The sequence below is a fragment of the Moschus berezovskii genome, chromosome 1 (assembly GCF_049115385.1).
Source record: "Moschus berezovskii isolate FMDL1 chromosome 1, NW_MosBer_1.0, whole genome shotgun sequence".
Lineage (NCBI taxonomy): Eukaryota > Metazoa > Chordata > Mammalia > Artiodactyla > Moschidae > Moschus > Moschus berezovskii.
The window spans coordinates 80,505,413-80,533,380 of record NC_142460.1 but is presented as its reverse complement, the minus strand read 5'-3'; the positions used below and the strand labels follow the sequence as shown (position 1 = coordinate 80,533,380).

General features: G+C 37.5%; 1 protein-coding gene across 21 annotated transcripts in view; it reads left to right on the top strand.

The window, feature by feature from the left end:
- The window catches only part of ZBTB20 (zinc finger and BTB domain containing 20), an 891,891-nt gene that overhangs the window by 514,701 nt on the left and 349,222 nt on the right, over positions 1-27,968 (top strand). For 2 of the 21 annotated variants that reach the window (XM_055430185.2, XM_055430261.2), the window contains one exon: positions 26,205-26,375. The exons of the other annotated variants lie outside the window; for them this stretch is intronic. The gene's annotated coding sequence lies outside the window, so the exon portion shown is untranslated. The remainder of the gene's footprint in view (positions 1-26,204; positions 26,376-27,968) is intronic. 21 annotated transcript variants of the gene reach the window in all.

The window sequence follows — 27,968 nt, the reverse complement described above, 5'->3', positions numbered from 1 at the left end:
ATCTGCATCTCACTGGAAAAGGCATTGGTAGCATGTCTCTTTGCAAAACACTGTTAAAGATGGGATCTCCCCTCATAGAAATGAGATAGTCTCTCCTATTTCCAAGGAGAAACTCATGAATAGATTTTAAAAAGAAAGCCAAGTTTATCATATTTTAGATACTCTAAAACCCCTTTTAATATGCCTGTTTGTCCCTTGAAAGTGAGGAGAACAGTGTCTCATCTTCCATGTGGGAAATCTTTAGCAATTTACTAATCCCTAGCAGGGATGTAAAATCACAGAACAGAATCACTGTTCTTCAATTCTGAACTTGGAGTTCCTGGTAATTGAACCGTGGTTGCCAAAAGAGAAAAGAAACCTATCACCACTTACCAGAAGTTCTAATAAGCAAAGAGAAATCGTACTTCTTTCTCTCTGCATACAAAAAAGAAGCAGCTGATTAATCTTTGTTGCCAGGTGAATTAACTGTATTCAGAGGGAACAGGTGACTTGTAGAAAGAAAACTTAACATGGATCTTAGCGTTTTATCAGGATACAATTTAGCAACTAATATTGGTAAGGAGACCAGTTATTGTGGTTTATAACAGGAGACCTCTGTTAACTTGTAATATTTCTACCTAGGCAAAGGAAATCAGATCATTTCTTAACTCTGGAAAGTACATTATATCTCTTTAACAAGGCAATGTGTTTGGGACTGATGGAGTTCCACGCTAGAAGCACCATGCTAAGAAATGTACAGCCTCTTATTACTCATAGGAAGAAAGACATGGTGAAGGGAAATAAATTTTTTAAAAAGTAAGAAAGGAACTAGGATCAAGGATCTGAATTTGCAATCATGAGAGATAGCCTCCAATAAAAACAGAAAATACAAGGGGTAAAGGAAGTATGGTGTTCATTTAGGATAGTGACAATACCTAAAGAACCCAATCTGATCTTACCAGACTGGTACAATTGGAGAAGGCAGTCAGTAAACGTTTGTTGAATGGATAAATGAATATAAACATCCAGACTACAAGATCACTAGTCCATAAGCTCAGAGAGTGGGGGAAATTGGACTTATTAGGAAACTGACTTGGTAGCCAGTTACTAAGAAATGTCAATATGACATCAGCTAAATAACATTTATTAACAACCGTGTTTGTTTGCATTTTTCTCATAGTCGATGAATTGTTATGAAATCACAAAATAATTTGTTCTCTACTAGTTTACGTTATTGGAGAAGGAAATGGCAACCCACTCCAGTGTTCTTGCCTGGAGAATCCCAGGGACGGGGAAGCCTGGTAGGCTGCCATCTATGGGGTCGCACAGAGTCGGACACGACTGAAGTGACTTAGCAGACTTAGCAGCTTACATTATACTAATCTAGTTTGAATTTAATGACTGCCCTGTGTAAGGGACTTTGGGATGTTATGTCAGAAAAACTCTATTCTAAGTGCAGATGGTTTTACCTAAGTGTAGAGAGTTTAGTCGGAGAAGGCAATGGCAAGCCACTCCGGTACTATTGCCTAGAAAATCCCATGGATGGAGGAGCCTGGTAGGCTGCAGTCCGTGGGGTCACTAAGGGTCGGACACGACTGAGCGACTTCACTTTCACTTTTCACTTTCACACATTGGAGAAGGAAATGGCAACCCACTCCAGTGTTCTTGCCTGGAGAATCCCAGGGACGGGGGAGCCTGGTGGGCTTCCGTCTATGGGGTCACACAGAGTCGGACACGACTGAAGTGACTTAGCAGCAGCAGCAGAGAGTTTAGTATAAAGGAAGTATAACTTTTATTTTAATGCTTTCCTTAATAATGGCCAAGTTTTTGAAGTACTGTTTTTATTGTTTTTGTTTTTTGCCTGAAGGAATTCAGTGACCTTCAAGTCCCTTTCCTGGTTAATACTTAAAGCTATCTTTTTCACATATTTGAATATTTTGGTTGTCCATGTTCATACTGCCACCTTTCTGCACACCTGGACAAATGCTGTGCTCCATCAGCTAGCTTAATCCTGCTCAGGAAAATCTAATTCCATCCACATACTTGGATAATTTATTGTGTACTTTTAGTTTCAGATTACTCATTGGTTAATTCAGCAAAAATTAATTGAGCTTCCACTATATGCCAGGCCTACTGCAAAATGCTGGGGTGAGCAAGTAATTTATACAGGTTTTAAGTAACATTAGTCCTGTCTTCAGTTCCTAAGGAATCCTAACTTTGTCTCTATACTCATCACTGTCCATTTACCTTTAACTTGCTCTAAGCCTATTTTCTTTCTGATAGTATCGAAAAACCTTGGCTATGCCCATTTTCTCACTTTAATTCTTCTATGGTGTGTATATAGAGCAGCTGCTTACTGTTTCATAGATGCAAATTAACACAATAGCCATGGTCTACTACTTCCTGTACGTATACGTGTATGTGTGCGTGAGAGAGAAAGAGGGAGAACAGACCTGTGAGAACGTGTCCTACAGATCCAGTTCAAGTTGTGCTTCAAGAATTGTACCCCAAAATATCACCATTGGCGTTGAGGCTGTCCTTCAGTTAGTTTTGTTGTAACAACTGGTGCGTGATGACATACTGATACACTATTACGCTTGTTTCTAAACCCCAATATTGTTTGGTTGTCTTCTCCTTCTTGAGTTGGTATCTTTACAGGCTCTTAGTTCCTTGGTTTTCAGCATTAATCCTAATGTTCTGTCTGAAGTATAGCACAGCTTTCCTTGTATTTCAGTTCACTATGCTTGAGGGAGAGTCACCGTAAGTAATGATTTTGCTTTACTCCTTGGCAGCACAACCACAAACTAGACAGTGGTTCAAAATCTCAGGGATTCCAAGGGTCTGTGAGAGACCATATGCAGCCTCAGGGAACTGCTAAAAAGCTCAGATTAATTGTCAAGATACAAGTTCACGAGTCTCATGAACATTTACTTTAGAGTTAGAAGAAACTCTAAAATCATTAAATCACTGTTAAATGTCAGGGTAAACCACTTGGTTTTACTGGAAGAAAATGGAAGCCATTTAAGCAGCAAAATCCTAATATCTAAGAAGTTAATGTAGAATAGCACATGCAGGAGGAAAGGCCATGAAACTTGTGGCGGTAATATTGGCATCTGTAGACTATGTTCCATGCAGCTGCTCTTTCCTTCTCCAAATTCACATTATAGACAAAATTTTGTTTATTCACATGAGTAGACAAACCCATGAATTTGTCTCAACCAGCAAATGGTTTTGGAAACCAGGTAGACCAAACCCGTCTTTGGTTTATAAATGTGCCGTGATGCTAATGGGATGACTGCATTAACAATCAACTTTAACAAGGAAACAGGGGTTTGAGGATAAGAAGCTAAAATGAGTGAAGAAGAACAACAAAGAAAATGACATGCCTGAAAAGTAAACTTCGTGGTTTAAAGGAAGATTATGCAAAATCCACTTGAAAATAATGAATGAGAGGGCCAGCTTGATATGTTTTAAAGAGTTGGTTGAGATACGGCCTCAGTTTGGCTTTGACAGGGCTATTGTCAGTGTGGGGAGAGTGGGATTCACAATCCCCCAAAATCACATCTTTCAATCTTTATTTATGCTGAGAAAAGATAGCAAGAAGGTACATTGTTCCTCCCCTCATTACCAGACCTTTTTTCTTTCTTTACTTTCTTTGTCCCCAGACTATAAATCATTTAACTAGGCAGGGTCATTTTCAAGAGCTTTCCTAATGCCAAGAGACACCAAATGGTGAGTTACATCAAAGGGACAAAGAATTATAGAGGCATTGATCCATTTTCCTTGGGACCCAGAGTACAATGTGAACAGGCTACTTAGCTCCAGGCCGCAAACCAAGTGTTTTGCAGCAGACCCAGTCTGGATTTCTTGGGAGGTTCTCCCTGTTGCTTTTCATAGTTTAGATAATCTACATGAACAACCCTGATTAAATCAGTTGCCCCAAGGCAACAGGCAAAAGCATAAATGGTTTTCAGGAGAGAATGGTCCAAAAGCTTCCCTCTTTCTCTCTCTTCTCTCTGTGTACTTCCTTGTTTTTGTTTCTTTTAGTTCTCAGTTACATTTTTCCCTTTAAAATTCTCTCTATCCAATGTAATGGTAAGCAGAGAGTATTACTGACAAGGTGCCATTCCCCTCTTCTTTCATGAGTCAGGTTTTGATTTGGAATTACGTTACCTGTCTTGTATCCTGATTATGAACCGTTTTTTGAAAGGCTGTTATCTAGGGAGTGGTTATCCAATAATATTATGTAAGGTCACCAGGCATTTGTTTCTCACATCTGATTCTTTTTAAGCCAGGCAATTACTCTATCATTTAATAATTCTTACCTCAAAGTTCACTTGAAAGAAAGCTCATAAGATTTGAGGGGAAAAAAAAAAATCCCTAAAAATAAAAGTTAGGCTAGTCTAGGCCAGGGTGGGAAATTCCATTGTGGCTAGAAGCCCATGGCAGGTAGAGTGGAATTTAATGAAGGAAACTGCTGTGTTTTTGTGTCTTTCTGTATGTTTTTCCTTTAAAACCAAGAGCTGGGCAGGCATCCCATTCGACCTGACGTGACCCAAGCAAATTGCTTCTTATATAAAAACAACTGCAGACTTTGAGAATGTGAAAATGCACTGTATCCTTCTCCAACTGAGGGAGACGAAACCCTGAGAAACAGGATGGCCTTGTCAATACTGGCTGAGCAGAACTATCACTCAAACCTGATAAAGGGAGATTAGAACAAGCTTCTTTATGCCAGAGGGATTCATTATAAGTTAGACTTCTTTCTTTATTTTTTATTCTCTTAAACAAGCACAAGTGGTAGATGGAAACGGCATTTTTTAAAGGCAGGTTTTATGTACGAAATGATAATACACACACTTTTTAAAAGTCTTTTCACAGAACTCGCATTTTTAATTAAAAAACTAATACTAAATTTTAACAAAAGACAAAGAGAAGCATTTTCTCTTTCTGCCACAGTCTTGGACAAGTGAAGGAGAAGAGATTCAGGGTGTGTCTGATATTACATTCAGATGTGTTGTCTTGGCTTGTGTACTGACAGATTTATTTAAAAAACAAAGTTTAAAAAATGCATTGTGTGCTAGTGAAGTCACTTCATAAATCTTTTCCTTTATGAATTATTTTGATCACAAGGCTCGTTGTTTGAATCACTGAAGGACTATTCTCCCTAAAAGAAAAATGCCTTCATTTTCAAACTGTCAGTTCAAAAGCCAGCAACTTCCCCTGAACAGCATACAGGGATCCAGAGGGGCAGAGAAAAAGGGACCACATGAGTCCTGACTCTAATATGAGGCATAATTTAGTTTAGATTTGTCGTGGTTCACAGAAGAGACATGTTTTGAAAATTTGGACCCAGAGTCCTTACTTTTCTAATAAATGACTTAGTTTGAAATACTGATTCTGCTTTAGGAAAAAACAAACAAATAAGGGAACACAGCCTTTGATGCAGCTGGTTCGTCAGATGGCGGAAGGTTAGGATTAGAATACCCTTCAAGCTGTGGCTGAATAATGAAGGGTAGGGCTTCCTAGCTGGGCAGTAACCACAGTCCCCTGGGAGTACCGAGGACAAATATTACCTAATGTGTACAAAGACTTTAACAGTTAAGTTGATTACAAGCCGAGTGCAGAAGGCTGGATGAGGCAGCAAGGACTAAATTCCTCCAGAGGGACCTGATAAGTTGCACAGGGCTCCACTAGGCCCTCAGGTCTCAGGGCTTAAGGGATGGGTACCAATAGAAAACCAGTCAGGTTCTTGAAATGAATAGCCTGCATGAAATTGTTACAAAGAAGAAAGAAAAATGAAACAGCATATTAGAATATATACATACCAGCAGCAGCAGCAGCAGAGATTGATAAAATAAGTTGGATGAAGGTTACACTATAGGTGACTGTGATGGGTAAGAATTTCCCTAACCAAAATGCAATTTGTTGGTAGCTAAGGACCTTGTCTTGTTTTTAATTTGTTTTCCTCAGAGCACCTGGAATGTTGTTGAGATATAAAAATAAATAATTAATAATTGATCTGTTATATCAGTTTGCCATGGTAATTGGTGAGATAGAGTAATAGGTTAAATACTCCAGGTTAAATACTGGAGGCTATCTGGAAGAGAGGAATTTGAAACTGATTTCTAAAGGACAGAACTGGACAGGTTGTTTCAGGCTCATTGATTCCAGAAGTATTTTTTGACCACATACTGCTTCAATCTGAGATCTCCATCTTTCTGCTACTTTATGAAATGAGCAGGAATTGTCTCGGAAGGATGGCAAGCAAGTTTATAAGATAGAAGAAGCAAGTTGCTAATATAGGAGATGGGAAAAATATTAATAGGAAATGCATGCTGTTAGAACAGGTGATAAGTACTGTGAGTGAGTTTGATCTCAATTCTAAGTAGGAAATTTGAGAGAATAGTTGAAATTTAACTCTGGAGTCTGACTACCCGGGCCACTTTATAAATTCTCTATATAAAATATGTAGTAAACGCTTACCTTAGAATAAGGCTTTATAAATGGTGAGGATGAAGTTACCCATTTTCCCATTACAACTGTACCACACGTTCAGATTCTCTGTCATGATCAGAAATATCTCACAGTACTAATCTCCTAAGCATGCTCATTCAGGGCCCTTTCTTTGGTTGTAACTGTATTTCATTTCACTTATATAGAGTATTCTGTTGATTTAATTATACAACTATTTCTTAGCCATATTTAGTAAGTGGGATACATACCATTTTCCTAGGCACTGTGAATTACTTTTTTAAATGTTGAAAAAATTATGACCTTTCTCATAAGGAAGAAGCAGTCTATTGAAAGAGGAAAATTGCTGACACTTTAATTATTATACGATTTTCCAAATCAATTTCTAAATAATATCTACCATAAAACATGTTTGGTAATTCTGATTTTGTTAATGGAGGAGTAGCTTGTACTATTTCAAGACAAACATATCCTCACATAGAAATTTTAAACTCTGGTTACAATTTAAAAAAAAAAACAAAAAATTACAGTTGAAAACTGATGAACAGTTATTTGAAGGCACTGGAAAGTGACCAAAGGCAGACAGAATCTGGAGTGAAACGGGCAGGTGACATCCACATTTATGATAGCTTTTTCCCTCAAGGAACTCCCTAGTCTATGTGATGTTGTACAGTTAGAATTGAAACAGCAAGCCAAAATCTTATTGGATTGAGGTGTCAGAGGATGGCATTCAGAGTTGGCAGAGTGACTGAATTTGAGGAAGCAAATTTTGGAAAGAATGGAGCCACAGAGGGAGGGAACCCATAAGTCTTCATGTAATGTCTCCTAATGTCTTAGCTGATTTGTGAACTGTTCAAGTAGAGGGGAGTCTATAAGGACTTGGGAAAAGGAGTGAAAAAGTGAAAGCCGCCCAGTAGTATCCAACACTTTGCAACCCCATCGACTATAGCCTGCCAGGTTCCTCCATCCATGAAATTCTCCAGGCAAGAATACTGGAGTAGGTAGCCATTCTCTTCTCTGGGGATCTTCCCAACCCAGGGATTGAACTGAAGTCTCCTTCAATGAAGACAGATTCTTTACCATCTGAGCCACCAGTGAAGCCTGGAGAAAAGTAACAACTAAAAGGCTAAAGGAGCCGAGGAAGTATCTGATGAAAGGAAGATAAAATTAAGAGTATGAGTTTAACCAAATTGTAAAGGTTTGGTATATGTCTAAGGCTTTACTTAAAACACAGAAGAGCCACACTATGCAAATATAGATGAAGAACCAGGACTAAGACATTAATTTGAGATAAAGGGACAAAACTGCAACATTGAAAGACCTAACAAAGACAAATCTAAGCCACCACAATGTCAAGGTTGTCAACCAGTAATTTGCCTACTAGAATTAAAAAAAAAATTCTTTAGAGGAAGATAACAGAACCGAGGGTCTTATACATAAGGTAAATATGCGCTTAAATAAATGATTGGACATCGGTCATGGAAACAGGAAAATGTGACTTGTAACCTAAAATACAAGACAACTGACAGAAATAAATCCCTAGGTAATCTAGATGTTTATATAAGCATACAAGAACTTTAAAGCAGAATTTATAAATACATCGAAGACTCAAGAAAAATATGGCCATAATAAGAAAACAGTTGAAAACATAAGCAGAGAAATGGAAATTATTTTTAAAAACCAAAAACCTAAGGTACAATGTAAGAAACAAAACAAAAAATAATTTGAAAGGCTTAACAGTATATTGAAAGCAGGAGAAAATGTCAGTAAACTTGAATAGAGATTAACAAAAAATATTAATATAAAGAAAATAAAGTAAAATATTAATATAAAAAAACTGAAAATATACAGAGTGTCAGTGATCTGTCGAACAACATTAAACCATCTAATATTCTTGGACTATCTCAGGAAAAGAGAAAACCAATTGAATTGTTAAGAAGAGCCAAGGGATTAAAGTACAATAGCTGAAATAAAAATAATTCATTGGGAAGACTTAATGGCAGATTGGAGATGGCAGAAGAGAAAATGAGACAAAAATGACATTTGAAGAAGTGATTGCTAAAAATGTTTAAAATTAAATGAAAAGCAAAATTATACAAAGGAAACCACATATAGGCCTTGTTTTCAAACTTGTATAAGCCAAATATAAAAAGGAAAATCTTGAAAGCAGCCAAAGGGATTTGGAAAATAGATTACCTATGGGGAACAATGGGCTTCCCTAGTGGCTCAGATAGAGTCTGTCTGAAATGTGGGAAACCCTGCTTCAACCCCTGGAGAAGGAAATGGCAACCCACTCCAGTATTCTTGCCTAGAGAATTTCATGGACAGAGGAGCCTGGCTGCAGTTCATGGGGTCGCAAAGGGTCAGACACGACGGAACTACTGACACTTTCATGCTAGAGGAACAATTAAATAAATGTCAGCCGACACCTTATCATAAGTGAAGGAGGCTAGAAACAATGATTAGAAAGAAAAACTACCAGCCCAGAATTCTATTTATAGTAATAATATCTTTTTTTTTTATTGGAGGCTAATTATTTTACAATATTATATTGGTTGGTTTTGCCATACATTGACATGAATCCGCCCCGGGTGTACATGAGTTCCCCTTCCTGAACACCCCTCCCACCTCCTTCCTCCCTTTATCCTCCCTCTGGGTCATCCCTGCACACCAGTATAGTAATAATATCTTTTAATAACAAAAAAATAAAAATTTTCATATAAATAAAATTTGTCAGCAGAACTCATATAGGATATGTGAAAAGAAGTTATTTAGGCTGAAAGGACAGCAGATGTAAACTTTGTTTTAAAAAGGGGATTAAAAAGCATTAAGAGTTGTAAATCTAAGCATATGTAAAAGAATATGTTCTTTATACTGGTAATTAAAAAATACTGTCTAATGCATAAATTATAACTTTATCATGGATCTATAATATTTATAAATTTAACAATATATAAAAGTACCATAGAGGACAGAATGGTGATAAACAGAATTATACTCTTGTTAGATTCACATATTTACATGAAGTGATACAATATTAAGTCTAAGTTCAGTTCAGTTCAGTTCAGTCGCTCAGTCGTGTCCGACTCTTTGCGACCCCATGAATCACAGCACGCCAGGCCTCCCTGTCCATCACCAACTCCCGGAGTTCACTTAAACTCATGTCCACAGAGTCGGTGATGCCATCCAGCCATCTCATTCTCCGTCGTCCCCTTCTCCTCCCGCCCCCAACCTTTCCCAGCATCAGAGTCTTTTCCAGTGAGTCAACTCATCGCATGAGGTGGCCAAAGTATTGTCTAAGTAGACAGTGATAAATTAAAGAAACATACTGTAATCCCTAGAATAATTGTGAAAACATAATACAAAATAAATACAGTTAAAAAGCCAATGGTGGATTTTAAACGAAATAAGAAATTACCTGCTCAGCAATTAAAAACAGAAAGGAAAGCAGGATAACAAAAAAGGAAAAAAAATAGAAAGCAAATAATGAAATGGTAAATCTAAACTCAACCATAGCAATAACTCCATTCGATGTAAATGGCCTAAACACTACAATTAAAAGACAGAGACTGTCAAATTGGATTAAAACAAAAAGTAGGACTTGACTATATACTGTCTACAAGGAAAGCACTTTAAATATCAAGTTATGGTTATACTGACAGTAAAAGAATAAGGAGATATATACAATAAACATACAGTATGAGTAAGCATAAAAAAGCTGGATTAGCTATATTCATATTAGACAAAGGAGACTTTAAGACAAGGAGAATTATTAGAGATAAAGAGGGACTTTCATAATGACATGTATGTAGTTATCATGAAGATATAAGTAATAAACATCTGTGCGGAAACTGACAAAAAATAAAAGAGAAATGGAGAAATTCATGAGAAAACTGGAGATTTTAATATCCTTCTCACAGTAATGATGGCATAAGTAGGTAGAAAATCAGTAAAGACATAAAGATATTAAAAGTACCATCAAATGCCTCAACCTATTTGTATTGAATAGAACACTATTCCCAAGTGCAAAACATGCATTCATTACAACTCCTCATGGAATTTTTATCAAGGTAGACTACAGTCCGGAGAAGGCAATGGCAAGCCACTCCAGTACTCTTGCCTAGAAAATCCCATGGATGGAGGAGCCTGGTAGGCTGCAGTCCGTGGGGTCGCTAAGGGTCGGACACGACTGAGCGACTTCACTTTCACTTTTCACTTTTACACATTGGAGAAGGAAATGGCAACCCACTCCAGTGTTCTTGCCTGGAGAATCCCAGGGACAGGGGAGCCTGGTAGGCTGCCGTCTATGGGATCGCACAGAGTCGGACACGACTGAAGTGACTTAGCAGCAGCAGCAGACTACAATCTCGGCCATCAAATGAGTAATAAACATTTTCAAAAGATTGAGATACTGCAAAATATGTTCCCTGATCATAATGTAACTAAAGTATAAACAAACAAAAACAATAATAAGTAAATAAATGAAATTTTAAAATAGGCAAACAACATGAATAGGCACTTCACAATGGAAGATCTAAAAACGGCCGTAAACTCATTAAAAGGTACTCAGCATCATTAGTCATCAGGAAAATTCAAATTGAAACCACAAGGAAATCATAGTTCATGCTTACTAGAATGACTAAAACAAAAAAGACTAGCATGTTCAGGCATTGCCAGGGATGAAGAATACTTGGCATTCTTATATCACTACTGGGAATGTTCCACTTTGGGACACTTAATATCATATAAAGTTAAACATATATCAACCTACCCTATGGCTTGGTAATTGCAGTCATGGGTATTTACCAAAGAGAAATGAAAACTACGTCCTCAAAAAGACTTTCATAAGAATGTTTATAGTAACTTTATTCAGAAGTGCCTAAAAATGGAAATATCCAAATATAGAAAATGGTATACAAAATGTGGCATATTCATAGAGTAAACTACTAATGAACTTCCCTCATGGCTCAGTGGTAAAGAATCTACCTGCAATACAGGAGACACGGGTTCAATCCCTGGGTCCAGAAGATCCCCTGAAGGAGGAAATAGCAACCCACACCCGTATTTTTGCTTCAAAAATCCCATGGACAGAGGAGCCTGGAGAGCTACAGTCCAAAGGGTCACAAAGAGTCAGACATGACTGAGCAACTAAGCATGCACAACAAGCAAACATGTACCATAACACAGAAAACAACGTGGATGAATTTTAGAGATAGGTTGTACGAAAAAAGCCAGAACCCAAAAGACTGCATATTGTATGATTCTATTTGTGTGAAGGCAAAATTATGGTGATAAAAATCAGAGTGTTGGTTATTAAGAGAGATGAGAATTGACTGGAAGAGGACACAAAGAAACTTTATCTTTGCTGGGATAGTGGTTACACAGGTATTCAATTCAGTTCAGTCGCTCAGTCGTGTCTAATAGCACGCCAGGCCTCCCTGTCCATCACCAACTCCCGGAGTCCACTCAAACTTGTGTCCAATGAGTCGGTGATGCCATCCAGCCATCTCATTCTCTGTCGTCCCCTTCTCCTCCTGCCCCCAATCCTTCCCAGCATCAGAGTCTTTTCCAGTGAGTCAACTCGTCACATGAGGTGGCCAAAGTATTGGAGTTTCAGCTTTAGCATCAGTCCTTCCAATGAACACCCAGGATTGATCTCCTTTAGGATGGACTGGTTGGATCTCCTTGCAGTCCAAGGGACTCTCAAGAGTCTTCTCCAGCACCACAGTTCAAAAGCATCAATTCTTCGGCGATCAGCTTTCTTCACAGTCCAACTCTCACATCCATACATGACCACGGGAAAAACCATAGCTTTGACTAGATGGACTTTTGTTGGCAAAGTAACATCTCTGCTTTTTAATATGCTATCTAGGTTGGTCATAACTTTCCTTCCAAGGAGTAAGCGTCTTTTAATTTCATAGTTGCAGTCAGCATCTGCAGTGATTTTGGAGCCCAAAAAAATAAAGTCTGCCGCTGTTTCTGCCCATCTATTTCCCATGAAGTGATGGGATCAGCTGCCATGATCTTAGTTTTCTGAATGTTGAGCTTTAAGCCAACTTTTTCACTCTCCTCTTTCACTTTCATCAAGAGGCTCTTTAGTTCCTCTTCACTTTCTGCCATAAGGGTGGTATCATCTGCATATCTGAGGTTATATACAGGTATATATATATATTTTTTAATTGAGTTAAAATTTAAATGAAGCAAAGTCCATGGATTTTATAAAATATAGATTTATTTTTATGAAATTTTATAAAATCCATGGACTTTGCTTCATTTAAATTTTACCTCAATTGATGAAAAAAGTACATATTCTTGACTCTAATCAACTCTCACCTGAAGTGCTTCATCCATTTTTGCCAGCAGTTTCCCTGGACTCTGTCCTAATTAACCTTCAAAGTTATGTTAAAACATTTATTTTTGCCTATTGTCTTAATTCCAAGGGATATGGTAAGATATAAGTTGTCAAGATTTGGAAACCCAAGAAATGTTTAGGGTTAAGAAAAGAGGAATCTAATAAGTCCAGATATTGCCTTGGCAAGGCATTGCTACTTCAAGCAAGTTTTCACTTATTATGTTCAGTTTTCTTTTATTAATGATATTGTTTTCTAGATTTGCTTTATTTCTGAGCAAAAGGGATATAAAGTCCTTTACATGTACTTTTTGTTTGATTACATATTGCAAAGTTAACAGCAAACTCTAAGCTTAAAAACTTCGAAGAATTTCAGGGCTTTAAATTTTTTCTTTCTGCTGTCAATGAAAAGTTTTGTTTATTCTGTGGTTTATTCTATACTTTTAAAGAGTCATAGTCAAAGAAAAAGCAATTGAATATTCAAAGCTGACAATCAGCAAGATTTCAGTTTCTTTACAAATGTAGGCTTACCATTTACCTGCAGTTAACCTTAAAGCTGTTGTTTTGACAATATTATCATATGATTGAGAATTCTGCTTTACCTAAAACGTATTGTTTTTAGCTTACATAGGTGTCATCAGGTCTTGTCTTATTTTACTCCTCTTCATCCATCCCCAACAAATACTGTACATGTCAGACTGTAGTACAGTCTTTCTTTTGTAGTGAATATTTTTTAAACCACCTACGACCTGAATTATGAAACATAGACCAGAGCATATTAACCTGGCTAAGTTATTTCCTCTCTTGTTTTTTTGTAAACACGTATTCTAGCCCAGTCTATCAATGCCAGATGGCAACTGCATTTTGATGCACTGAATATTTACCAAGTCATGTGGTGTGCTTTTGAAGTATTTCTTACCCTTTCCATCAAATGAGCTGACTCATCCCTCATTCATTTATTCTTGCTTTTAACAAGTTGTATTTTTAGAAACTTGACCTCAGCTTTATCAAAATGATAAAAAGATGTTTTTTAATTATGCATCAGAAATTCTAAAATCCTGACTACATGTTACGTCCTGTGACCATTGTGTATATTGTTACATTTTTAAATGTCAGTAATGTACTAATTTTCCTCACATATTTTAATAAAACTTTGTTCCAGCTACATTACTGTTTTAGCATAGAAGAATGTGGTGGGAGTATATTTGTACCTAGACTGCTTTAGGATATTCAGGAAATTAAAGCATTTAAGGTTGAAATCACTTAAAATGACTATGTGATAATAGCAGCTGAGCTACTGATATTTATGTCCAAGTCCTAAATAAAAACTGCTGTATTTGGGATCTAATGAAAGATTCCGCCTATTAGAAATAGGCAATAGGCCTAATAATACTGATAGTAATAAGAAAAAAGGAATGACCACAGAATACTATGACTCTCATATTTTCTTGGTCTTCATAAGAATATGCATTTGTGGAAGCACCCTCAGTAAACAAATGCTGATATTCCTCAATCTAAGAATATAAAAACAACAAAAGAAACAGATGAAAGTACATGGCTTTGAAAAATGTGCACGGAGGCCAATGCATATTCTAAGAATTCCTCTTGGCCTGTTACTCCCTGAAGACTATTTTAAGTTATTTAAGTTTTTATGGCTATTTGTCATTGACTTTTCAGAAACAGTAGAGAATATTGTGTGTCTTATGAAGTTAAGACTAAGAGCTTTATATAAAAGAGTTGAGAGTTTTCTTTGTGAATATTTTTTCAAAATTATTATGTTTTATTTTTCTTTTTAAGAGCAGACATTAGGGATGTTTGGAAAGATTCAAACAGTGAAATATGAAAAGACCTATTCAGATTTACCAGAAATCTCCCATGATACTATTATCCATTATATTTTCTATCTCTGTTGTGTAATTAAAATTGCTTCTGTCTTTTGTGTGTGTGTGTGACACATTCAGTACAGTTCCTAGTCTGGAGTAGGATCTCAGAAGTATTGATTGCCTTATTAGTTTATGAATGCATATAAAACTCTAATCATAGGGCTTGATATACAGTGTGCATCCAGTTGTTCATCCTTATTCTATATGTTAGTATTGCTACTGTTATTATTGCTACTTTTAAAAGAATATTTCCAAATTGCCTTTAGAAGTTCTCTCATTAAGCCTATCTTTTTATAAAAGATTTTGGAAATATATAATATAGCTAGTGTAAATTTAAACAACTTGAGTTATATTCTAGAAGCAAAAGAAGGGGGCATTCTAGAGGCACAACACCACTAACTTTGGGTTAGAAATACTTTTTAATATATATAGAACTTGAGAGCAAATCCATTTGATCCCTATGACATATGTGGACTTCTCTCTCTATAAACTATGTCAGTTCTTCCGCCTGTGTGATCCTGTGAAAGATGAAGTACAACCTGATAAAGCATACCCATGTGTCACAAAGCAGACTTGAATCCATCGTGCACCCTTTTAGGTTTTGTAGATCTACAACATCGTTAGTAGTTTCTTTAGAAAAAAATCAGTTGGAATTCCACATTTTCTTATTTAAAAAACTCAGAAGATTTTCTCTTTCATTTTTAATAGTCCTTTTATGTGTAATTAGCTTCTCAAAAACTACATTTCTGGAATCTATCTTTTTAATTTATTAATTTCTCTTGAATGGTTCTAACTTTGTGGGGACACACACACACATACACACAAAAGTAAGGTTTTCCATATGGTTTATATTGTATTCCTTGCACTGAAGTAAAGCAACTATGAAAGAATATCATGTCCTCTTTGGCTCCTCTGCCAGATTAAACTATGGTATAAGTAAGTTATTATATTATCTAGGGAGATAGGAAATTGATATATGTGTGTGTGTGTGTGTTTGTGTGCATTCAGTCATATCCAACTCTTTAGGACTACACAGACTGTAGCCTGCCAGGCTCCTCTGTCCACAGGATTTTCCAGCAAGAGTACTGGAGTGAGTTGCCATTAAACGGATGAATATAGGTTAAATTTTGAACTGGGAGACACTTCAAATGTAATTGAAATCATTTATTCAGTAACATACTGGTCAACTGCTTAAAGTTGTATTGTTTTAAAATACTGACATATTTCTGAGCCTTCTGGTTTAGTCAGCTCTTTACTCCTGTAAGAGCTGGAGTGAATCATAATATTTGCTCTACTTTTATTTTGGAAGCATTACTTTCAGTATTTGCATTGTTTGAATTTTTTGCCTTTGTGCTGAAACTTAAAGGTAAGTCCTTTGACAGTGTCAGTGACCTTTGCCAACTATATTTATGAACTTTAAAATACATTAGGACAAATTCTAGACAACCTAAAGTATTTGGATTTTCTAAACTTTCTCTGTATTTTAGATAGAATTTCATTCCTCTATTAAGCTGTTATTCTAATAATTTATTGTATATAATTTATCAGTGCTGTCTTTTAGGGGGAAGCCAGTCCTATGTAATATAACTTTGCTATGGTATAGAACACAAATTAATAAAGTAGTTAAGAGTATACTTTTTTGATTGGCACTTTCAAATTTAAGATACAACCATTCTAGCCTATCAGTGCTTGGAAGATAGGGTGTGCTGAGTTTTTCCTTAATAAAAGATTATCATGTCTTCTTGTTTATCTTACTATACTTAACCCATTAAGTTAATGAAAACTATTAACTGTGAAAATATTAATTTAAAATGTATATAAAATGCTTAGCAAAATGTGGTACACAATAATTATTCAATAAATGGTTCCTATTTTTATTATACTATACATAATATGTTCATAATAGTTAATAGAATTAAAATACTAATAAGACTGTGATTAGTACAATCTCTAGTATGTAACAAACAGTAAATATTTGTTATGTTAACTAATAATTTCTTTAGTAAACTTTTTTATTAACTGGAGTGCTAAGGCAATAATGGAAAGACTGTCATAACAGGTTCATTAATACAGGTAAAATGACTATAAAACATAGCACAAAATTTAGGGAATATTTACATTAAAAGTCTCTTTACTCTTCTGATATTACAACCATATTGAAGTATAAGTGGAAAATATGTTCTGTAATGTGGGAACCTTAAACATGATATAATTGTGAAAAATCTCTAAAGGATTAACCTTAAAAATAATCTAGTACTGTTCTCTGTTTCTTAGTTCTGATCTTTAGTTTATTTTCAAATGATGGGAATTAATCCTTTTTCTTCTACTTCTAACATTTTATCAATTAGCAAATAAAGGGATGTCAACAAAGTGCCATCTGGTCAATTGTCAAATGATTGTTACAGACAGTGAGTGCTCTCAGGACTAGACATCTTTCCTTTCTCTCACATAAATGCCATGATTACTAGTTCTTTACTCCATCTCTGGTTTAGAGAGATACTAGAGAAGTACTTAGTACTTACTGAGTACCTGCGTAGTATGTATCATATATAGGTAATCACCATCTTAGAGATGATTATGGTTTAAACAGGCTGGTTAACTTGCTCAAGGTCATACTGATAAGTAGTAGAGTTGGTTTCAAATTCACAGCTGTCTGACCCCAAACCAGTGCTTTTCTTAGCATATCACATGGCTTTTTTCACTCAACCTTAGTAAATTGCCAAAAGCTTTTCCTAGAAGTTTAACCTCACTTTAGACTTTGAGACCTCCAATTGTCACCTAAGCTTCCTATTCTTAGTTCCTATTCTTGGTTACCAAAGGAAGAGCTTTAGGGGCAGTAAGGTGGGGAGGGATGAGCATTCCTCTTCAGCTTCCTCCGTGATAACTCTTACCTTAATTCCTAAGAGGAAAAACGTAAAAGTCCTCCCTTTTTAAGAAGTGTATAACTACCTTGACAGAGTTTCTTCTAGTAAGTGATTAGCAACTCTGGCCCAGAATTCTAAGACTTTTCTTTTGCTTAGACTAAAGGTAACTCTTAAGCCTTCCCCTCTACTTAATTTGCATATTATACTGAGGTTATTTATCTTCCAACATTTTGCAGTTTCCCTTAGGAATACCCTTAGCAACTGACTTCCATACAAACTGTCTGGGAACGTTTAAGAGGATCATATCCCTTGTAACTAAACAAAATAGAACATTTGAATGGAAATTTAATAGCAAATTAGATTGGCATGATTACAGAAGATTGAATGAAACTTTTGTGTTCTTTATATTTGCACTATAAAAGTCAACTAACTCTCCAATATACAGTAGAAGGGAAGAAAGAGATTATTCTATTTTGGGCTTATTGTTCAATATAGCTTGAGCGCATTCTATCAATTCAACCTCCAAAGAAGATCTTAAAACGATCTCTCTTTTCCACTGCCATTGCCTCATGCCTTGACTATTGCAAATGTTCCTAGTGGAGTTTTCATTAGGAAGTAGTTTTCATTAGGAGAAAGTAGACCCTTTTCCAAATACAAACTCTAGTACAAGGGAGAAAAGATAGGCTTTTTGCTCTCTTTAAACCAGAGTTTCCACTTTTTGTTTTCATCTCCACATCAATGTTTTCCTAATTTCTCCCATTCACTATAGTCCTATGAGAGAGGGTATCATGGCAAGGGGTGGCTTGAGTAACCTCCTTTTTGGTCTATAGACTCCTGTTGTCTTCCTTTTTAGCTACTTTTCATACAGTCTTTTTTGTGTAGAGATTTTTTGAAAACTGAGAAATTTGAGAAAAATTTGTTCCTAAAATATTTATGCCTTATTTTTTTTATAAAAGGTCTTAGGAAAATAGGATTTAAAAAATGACTCTTTTCTGTCAGTTTTTCTGATCACCTTCAGTAATCCTGCTAATCTTCTGCATTCTTTTCTGACCATGCTCTGGACTTGATACCATAGTTGAAGGTTCTATTCCATCAATCTTTTTTCCTCTAGTCCTCCATCTAAATAATTTGTTCAGTGAAGAACTGAGAATGAGTATCTCCTACTCTATAGTCTTCATACACATTCTTTGTGATTTTATAAAGTCAGATAAAGTAGTTGTGTCTATTTTGTAAAGCCAAGTGGCTATATAAATCCTAATTTAATGGATAAAATTTATTTGGCTATTCCATAACAAAAATCTGCTTGTATTAGAAGTCTGTTTAGCTTCAGTTCAGTTCAGTTCAGTCGCTCAGTGATGTCCGACTCTTTGCGACCCCATGAATCACAGCACACCAGGCCTCCCTGTCCATCACCAACTCCCAGAGTTCACTCAAACTCATGTCCATTGAGTCGGTGATGCCATCCAGCCATCTCATTCTCTGTTGTCCCCTTCTCCTCCTGCCCCCAATCCCTCCCAGCATCAGAGTCTTTTCCAGTGAGTCAACTCTTCGCATGAGGTGGCCAAAGTATTGGAGTTTCAGCTTTAGCATCAGTCCTTCCAGTGAACACTCAGGACTGATCTCCTTTAGAATGGAGTGGTTGGATCTCCTTGCAGTCCAAGGGACTCTCAAGAGTCTTCTCCAACACCACAGTTCAAAAGCATCAATTCTTCGGCGATCAGCTTTCTTCACAGTCCAACTCGCACATCAGTCATTAAATAGCTGTGACTCAACAACCCCGCTTGAGGCGCGGGGGGGGTGGGGAAGAGAGTGAATGTGGGGGTACTAATAATAATATTAAAATAAAACAACATTGAATTTCAAAAATACTACCCATTGTAAACCGATGCTAGTCTAAAAGATACCAGGAAACAGCTGACTGAAACAAATATAGTTGAAACATTTCTGGAATTAACAAATGAGTACAGCTTCCGGATAGTGCTATCAAGACAAAGGAATATAGTCTTTGAGTGATTGGGAAAAGGCTGAGAGGTGGGTTTGAGAGATCCTCACCTTTTGGCTAGATATTTAATTAGATTTGTCAGTAATGCTTTGGGTTGTAGTTATAAGGTTTAAGGGGGCTATTAATTAATCATATACAGGAATTCTTTGATAATGTACATGTGTTTGAGAACAGTTGGTAGTAAAGAAAATTTCTGTACATACCTATTATTTACATAAAAATGTATTATATGAATTTTTAAAGATAAGAGTAGGTGATTTTTGTATATACTCACCAATATAGTCTCCTACAATGAGTCCTTTAGAATATTAACATTTTACTTTCATACAGGGAACTTTTGCTATATTTTCATATGCCTTTGATATTTGTAATAATCACTTCAACAAACAACTGTGGAGCCCACATGTCTGTATATAACAAACTATATTATATTTATAATGTGTGTAGGGGGTCGCACAGAGTCGGACAGGACTGAGGCGACTTAGCAGCAGCAGCAGCAGCGGGGTTTAAAAAATATGCTATTGAATATCCATTATCCATAAAGAAAGATTTTTTAATTTCCATATTAATTTTCTGATTATTTTTTCATTTCTAGAGCTAGTGAATTCATTTAAATTATATCCTAAATATACTTTATCCCATCTACTCAAAACTACATAATTCTAAAATATAAGGGCTTATTAATCCCATTTTTCTGGCTTTCTTACCACATCGATAGATGGATACTTAGAGAATGAATGAACGGCAGTGATATGCGAGCCTGCCTGCGAGTTAAGTTGCTTCAGTTGTCTCTAACTCTTTGTGACCCTATGGACTGTAGCCCTCCAGGCTCCTCTGTCTATGGGATTCTCCAGGCAAGAAAACTGGAGTGGGTTGCCATGCCCTTCTCCAGGGGATCTGCCCAACCCAGGGATCGAACCAGCATCTCTATTTCTCCAGCATTGGCAGGCGGATTCTTTACTACTAGCACCACCCAGGAAACCCTGCAGTGATGTGCAATATGGATAAATTTTAACATTGTAATATGAAGTGAAAATAATTAAATCTCAAAACATTATATAGTGCATAATAGCATTTTATAAAGCTAAAAGTGGACTTACCAGGTGGCTCAGGGGTAAAGAATCCACCTGCCAATGCAGGAGACACAGGAGATGTAGGTTCAATCCCTGTGTGGGGAAGATCTCCTGGAGTAGGAAATGGAAACCCACCCCAGTATTCTTGCCTGTAAAATTCTATGCACATAGGAGTCTGGCGGGCTACAGTCCATGGGGTTGCAAAGAGTCCCACGTAACTGAGCACTCACACACATAAAGTTAAAAGCAATCGAACTATATACACATACATAATATTTGTACGTATATGTATGCATACATAATATTTGTACGTATATGTATGCAGGCATGTTTGCTCAGTTGCTTCAGTTGTCTCAAACTCTTTGTGTTCCCAAGGACTGTAGTCTGCCAGGCTCTTTGTCCATGGGATTCTCCCAGCAAGAATACTGGAGTAGATTGCCATTTCCTCCTCCAGGGGATCTTCCTGACCCAGGTATGGAACCTGCACATCCTGCCTCTCCTGCACTGCAAGCAGATTCTTTTTCACTGAGGCACCAGGGAAGTCCATGTATATGTATATCTGTATACTTATATACACACACAAACATAAATTTAAGAATACTGATAGATGAGATGAAACTACATGAAAAGGGAAACAAAGAAATGATAGACTTAAGAATCAAAATAATGGCTATCTTGGGCGGAAGAGGCAAGAGTGTAAATGAGCAGAGCTAGAGGGATAGATTATTAAAAAGCTCCTAACTCTTCTTTCAGGGACATAGTTTGCTAGTGTTTATTAATTAATTTTGAAAAAAAAAACTACGTGAATAAAGTTGGCTAGATGAGGTCCAGTAAGGAGTATGTAACATGTACCAAGAATTCCGTTCCGTTCCCTTCAGTCGCTCAGTCGTGTCCGACTCTTTGCGACCCCGTGGACTGTAGCCTACCAGGCTTCTCCGTCCATGGGATTCTCCAGGCAAGAATACTGGACTGGGTTACCATTTCCTTCTCCAGGGGATCTTCCCAACCCAGGGATCGAACCCGGGTCTCCCGCATTGGAGGCAGACGCTTTATCCTCTGATTCATCTAATTACAGAGGTACAAAAAAAAAAAAGCCACAATCATTACTTTATTTCAGTTCAGTTAAGTCACTCAGTCGTGTTCAACTCTTTGGGACCCCACGAACTGCAGCACGCCAGGATTCCTTGTCCGTCATCAACTCCCAGGTCTTACTCAAACTCATGTCCATCTAGACAGTTATGCCATTCAACCATCTCATCCTCTGTTGTCCCCTTCTCCTCCCGCCTTCGATCTTTCCCAGCATCAGGGTCTTTTCAAATGAGTCAGTTCTTCGCATCAGGTGGCCAAAATATTGGAGCTTCAGCCTTAGCATTAGTCCTTCCAATGAATATTCAGGACTCATATCCTTTAGGATTGACTGGTTTGATCTCCTTACAGTCCAAGAGACTCTCAAGAGTCTTCTCTAATACCACAGTTCAAAAGCATCAATTCTTCTATGATCAGCTTTCCTTATAATCCAACTTTCACATCCATACATGACTACTGGAAAAACCATAGCTTTGACTAGATGGCCCTTTGTTGACAAAGTAATGTCTCTGCTTTTTAATATGCTGTCTAGCTTTTCTTCCAAGGAGCAAGTGTCTTTTAATTTCATGGCTGCAGTCACCATCTGCAGTGATTTTGTAGCCCCCAAAATAAAATCTCTCACTGTTTTCATTGTTTCCCCACCTACTTGCCATGAAGGGATGGGGCTGGGTGCTATGATCTTAGTTTTCTGAATGTTGAGTTTTAAGCCAACTTTTTCACTCTCCTCTTTCACTTTCATCAAGAGGCTCTTTAGTTCTTCTTCACTTTCTGCCATAATGGTAGCGTCATCTGCATATTTGAGGTTATTAATATTTCTCCCAGCAATGTTGATTCCAGCTTGTGCTGCATCCAGCCCGACATGATCTATTCTGCATGTAAGTTAAATAAGCAAGGTGACAATATACAGCCTTGACATAGTCCTTTCCCTATTTGGAACCAGTCTGTTGTTCCATGTCCAGTTCTAAATGTTGCTTCTTGACCTACATACAGACTTCTCAAGAGGCAGGTCAAGTGGTCTGGTATTCCCATCTCTTTAAGAATTTTCCATAGTTTGTCGTGATCCACATAGTCAAAGGCTTTGTCATAGTCAATAAAGCAGAAATAGATGTTTTTCTGGAACTCTCTTGCTTTTTTGATGATCCAACAGATGCTGGCAACTTGATCTCTGGTTCCTTTGCCGTTTTTAAATCCAGCTTGAATGTATGGAAGTTCATGCTTCACCTACTGTTAAAACCTGGCTTGGAGAACTTTGAGCATGACTTTACTAGCGTGTGAGATGAGTGCAATTGTGCTCTAGTTTGAGCATTCTTTGGCATTGCCTTTCCTTGGGATTGGAATGAAAACTGACCTTTTTCAGTCCTGTGGCCACTGCTGAGTTTTCCAAATTTGCTGGCATATTGAGCGCATCACTTTCACAGCATCATCTTTAAGAATTTGAAACAGCTCAGCTGGAATTCTATCACCTCCACTAGCTTTGTTCATAGTGATGCTTCCTAAGGCCCATTTGACTTCACATTCCAGGATGTCTGGCTCTAGGTGAGTGATGACATCATCATGGTTCTCTGGGTCATGAAGATATTTTTTGTATAGTTCTTCTATGTATTCTTGCCACCTCTTCTTAATATCTTCTGCTTCTGTTACATCCATACAACTTCTGTCCTTTATTGTGCCTATCTTTGCTTGAAAAGTTCCCTTGGTAGCTCTAGTTTTCTTGAAGAGATCTCTAGTCTTTTTCCATTCTATTGTTTTCCTCTATTTCTTTGCATTGATCACTGAGGAAGACTTTCTTATCTCTCCTTGTTATTCTTTGGAACTCTGCATTCAAATGGGTATATTGTTCCTTTTCTCCTTTACCTTTAGCTCTCTTCTTTTCTCAGCCATTTGTAAGGCCTCCTCAGACAACCGTTTTGCCTTTTTGCATTTCTTTTTCCTGGGGATGGTCTTGATCACTGCCTCCTGTACAATGTCATGAACCTCCATCCATAGTTCTTCAGGCAGTCTATCAGATCTGATCCCTTGAATTTGTCGCTTCCACTGTATAATCATAAGGGATTTGATTTAGTTCATACCTGAATGGTCTAGTGGTTTTCCCTACTTTCCTCAGTTTCAGTCTGAATTTGGCAATAAGGAGTTCATGAGCTGAACCACAGTCAGCTCCCAGTCTTATTTTTTCTGTCTGTATAGAGCTTCTCCATCTTTCGCTGCAAAGAATTGAATCAGTCTGATTTTGGTATTGACTATCTGGTGATGTCCATGTGTAGAGTCTTCTCTTGTATTGTTTAAAGAGGGTGTTTGCTATGGCCAGTGCGTTCTCTTGGCAAAACTCTGTTAGCCTTTGCCCTGATTCTTTCTGTACTCCAAGGCCAAATTTGCCCCCAGGTATAACATGGCTAAAGGAAGATGGGATCAGAGTAATTTTGTCAGATGTGTTCCTGAAGGACTCAGGCAAGTGCATGCTTAGGCTTTAAACAATGCCAAATTGGCAAACATGGAACAGCAGGAGAAGGAAGATCCTGGTAAATTCCTAGGTAGACTGAGAGGAGCCCTTCGCAGACTCACTGGGATTGATTCCAAAAGTTAAGAGGGAAAGTGATCTTAAAGATAGATTTCTCACTTAGTCGGCTCCAGATATCCACCGTAAGCTACTAAAACAGGCGTATGAACCAAATTAGGCTTCCCTGGTGGCTCAGATGGTAAAGTGTCTGCCTGTAATGTGGGATACCTGAGTTCGATCCCTGGGTTGGGAAGATCCCCTGAAGAAGGAAATGGCAACCCACTCCAGTATCTTGCCTGGAAAATTCCATGGATGTAGAAGCCTAGTAGGCTATAGTCCATGGGGTCTCAAAGAGTCAGACACGACTGAGCAGCTTCACTGGTCACCAGGTATCTCTTGACTTCCTACTTTTGCATTCCAAGCCCCTATAATGAAAAGGACATCTTTTTTGGGTGTTAGTTCTAGAAGATCTTGTAGGTCTCCAGAGAACTGTTCAACTTCAGCTTCTTCAGCAGTACTGGTTGGGGCATAGACTTGGATTACTGTGATATTGTATGATTTGCCTTGGAAATGAAGAGAGATCATACTGTCATTTTTGCGATTGCTTCTAAGTACTGCATTTTGAACTCTTGTTGACTATGAGGGCTACTTCATTTATTCTAAGGGATTCTTGCCCACAGTAGTAGATATAATGGTCATCTGAGTTAAATTCACCCATTCCAGTCCATTTTAGTTCACTGATTCCTAAAATGTCAGTGTTCACTCTTGCCATCTCCTGTTTGACCACTTCCAATTTACTGTGATTCATGGACCTAACATTCCAGGTTCCTATGCAGTCTTGTTCTTTACAGCATCAGACTTTACTTCCATCACCAGTCACCTCCACAACTGGGCGTTGTTTTTGCTTGGCTCCGTCTCTTTATTCTTTCTGGAGTTGTTTCTCCATTGTTCTCCAGTAGCATATTGGGCACCTACTGACCTGGGGAGTTCATCTATCAATGTCCTATCTTTTTGCCTTCAGTGTCCTATCTTTTTGCCTTTTTATACTGTTCATGGGATTCTCAAGGCAAGAATACTGAAGTGGTTTGTCATTCCCTTCTCCAGGGGACTACGTTTTGTCAGAACTCGCCACCATGACCCATCCATCTTAGGTAGCCCTACACGGCATGGCTTATGGTTTCATTGAATTAGACAAGGCTGTGGTTCATGTGATCAGTTTGATTAGTTTTCTCTGATTGTGGTTTTCATTCTGTCTGCCCTCTGATGGATAAAGATAAGAGGCTTCCTGATGAGAGAGACTGATTGACAGGAGGAAACTGGGTCTTGTTCTAAGGGGCAGGGCCATGCTCAGTAAATCTTTAATTTTTTGTTGATGGGCAGGGCTGTGTTCCCTCCCTGTTGTTGACCTGAGACCAAACTATGGAGGAGGCAATGAAGATAATGGAAATCTCCTTCAAAAGGTCCCACACTCAGTGCCCCCAACCCTGCAGCAGGCCACCACCAACCCACACCTCTGCCAGAGACTGCTGGACACTCACAGGAAGTCTGGGTCAGTCTCTTGTGGGGTCACTGCTCCTTTCTCCTGGGTCCTGGCGCACACAAGTTTCTGTTTGTGCCCTCTAAGAGTCTGTTTCCCCAGTCCTGTGTAAGTTCTGGCAGCTCTATGGTGGGTTAATGGCGACCTCCTCCAGGAGGGCTTATGCCACACCCAGGTCTACTGCACCCAGAGCCTCTGCCCCTGTGGCAGACCACTGCTGACCTGTACCTCAGACACTCAAAAGCAGGTCTGGCTCAGTGTCTGTGGAGTCTCCTGGTGCGCACATAGATTACAGTAGTTATCTATTGCTAAAATATAAATATATGTATGTACCTCAAGACCATAATAACTTAAAACAGAACATTTGTTATCTCTCAGGAATCTCTCATGATCAGGAATTCAGGAGCAGGTTAGCAGGGTGGTTCTGGTTTCAGATCTTTCTTTTTTGTGACTCTGATTTCAGGATGTCAGCAGAGGCTGCAGACATCTGAAAGCTTGACTGGGACTAGAAGATCCACTTCCAAGGTGGCTAACTCACATGGCTCAGAAGTCAGCGTTGACTCTTTGTCTCAGTTTCTTGCCATGTGGAACTAATTTGCTTAAGTGTCTTCACAACATGGAGGCTGGCTTCACAGTGAGTGATCAAAAAGCAGAAAGAGAAGGAGCAATGGATTTCCTAACCTCAAATTGAGAGTCATACAAATCACTTTTGCCACATTGTTTTGTTCACAAAAGTCAACCCTGATAGGGGTTGTAGGTTGGACTATACAAGGGTGTGAATACCAGTCAGCAGGGATCATCAAGGGTCATCTTGGAAGCCAGAAGCACACAGCCCAATGTGGCTTACCTTGAACAACTAGCTTTTTTATATACTGCAACTCTTAAATCCTAAATGTTATGTTCTGTTCTGTTCTTGGTGACATTAGAGAATTTTATTTTATCTTTAAGGTTGGAGAAGAAAGAAATAACTTTGTGCTTTGATACAATAATACTAGCATTCTAATTTCAGTCTTTCCATTGAATTCTATTAATAATCAATATATTAGCTTCCTTCTGCATGTGCTTTCAATTGTCTCAAACTGTATTTCTTTTTTCTTTTCTAATTCTATGGTTTCTAACGTTTAACTTTCTGGCTTCATCCTTTCTAACATACTTAAAATTATTAATCATTTTGTTTCTTTCATGGATTTTCCCCCCAAGGTTGTAGATTTGTTAATTTGCTTATTTTAAAGTTTTTCTATTTTTTCTTTCAAAATACTTGTTCAAGCGGATTTGTACATTCAACAAGCATTTATAGAGAATATTTCATATGCCAAAATGGTAAAACCTCTCTATCAAGCAGAACTGAGAAGATATGGAAGTAAATACACACAGGGGGAAAAGGAGGAGTATTATAAGGAAAGATAAGGACAAAATATAAAGTAAGAAAAAATCAGATGAAATAGTTGGAGGGAATCTCAGTTTTTCTTCAACACCCTTCTATTTGAAAGACCTTTACTTCAACCATGCCAGTTTAACAGTTGACTATTATACTCAACTATAAACTGAGAATCATGTACTCAAAGTCCAAGATCAGGCTTTGTGAAATTTTAATACCTTTGGGACTTTTCACTGTTCATTATTGGTGACATAGCTTAAAATGGTAGTTCACTGATCTTATGGATCAAAAAAGTGTGTGGATAGTAAGAAATAAAAAGAAAAACGTGTTTAGCACTTTACAGGTAACTGAAAATTAGCCACACCAATGATCCCTTTCCTGCTATTGCTACACTACTTGTCAAAATACATTCAGGTGAATAAACCTCAAAGACATCAATTACTTGAAGAATGTGTGACATAATGTTTGCTGTCCCCCTGTGACCTCTGTCAGTTCCCAGCCTACATCTACAAGAAAGAGATTTTCCTTAAAGGGATTCTTCTTTTTCCTTATTAGAATTTATTTCATTAAGTATGGAAAAGGAAGAAAATTATTTAGAACAAGAAGCCATCAGCACAACAAACTAGCACATGGAACAACTAAGGAAAATTTTGCAGCCTCAAAAGAATACTCATGAAGGAATAAGCATGTTCCAACCATATGTTATCATGTAATAGTTTACAAATGTATCCAACCACATAAAAACTAAAATTAGCCATTTTGGCGGGAAAGATGACCCCCTTTCTTAACAATGAAGATTTTAGCATATTTATTTTTCATATAAAAGGAGAGGTGATTAATAATGGTTTA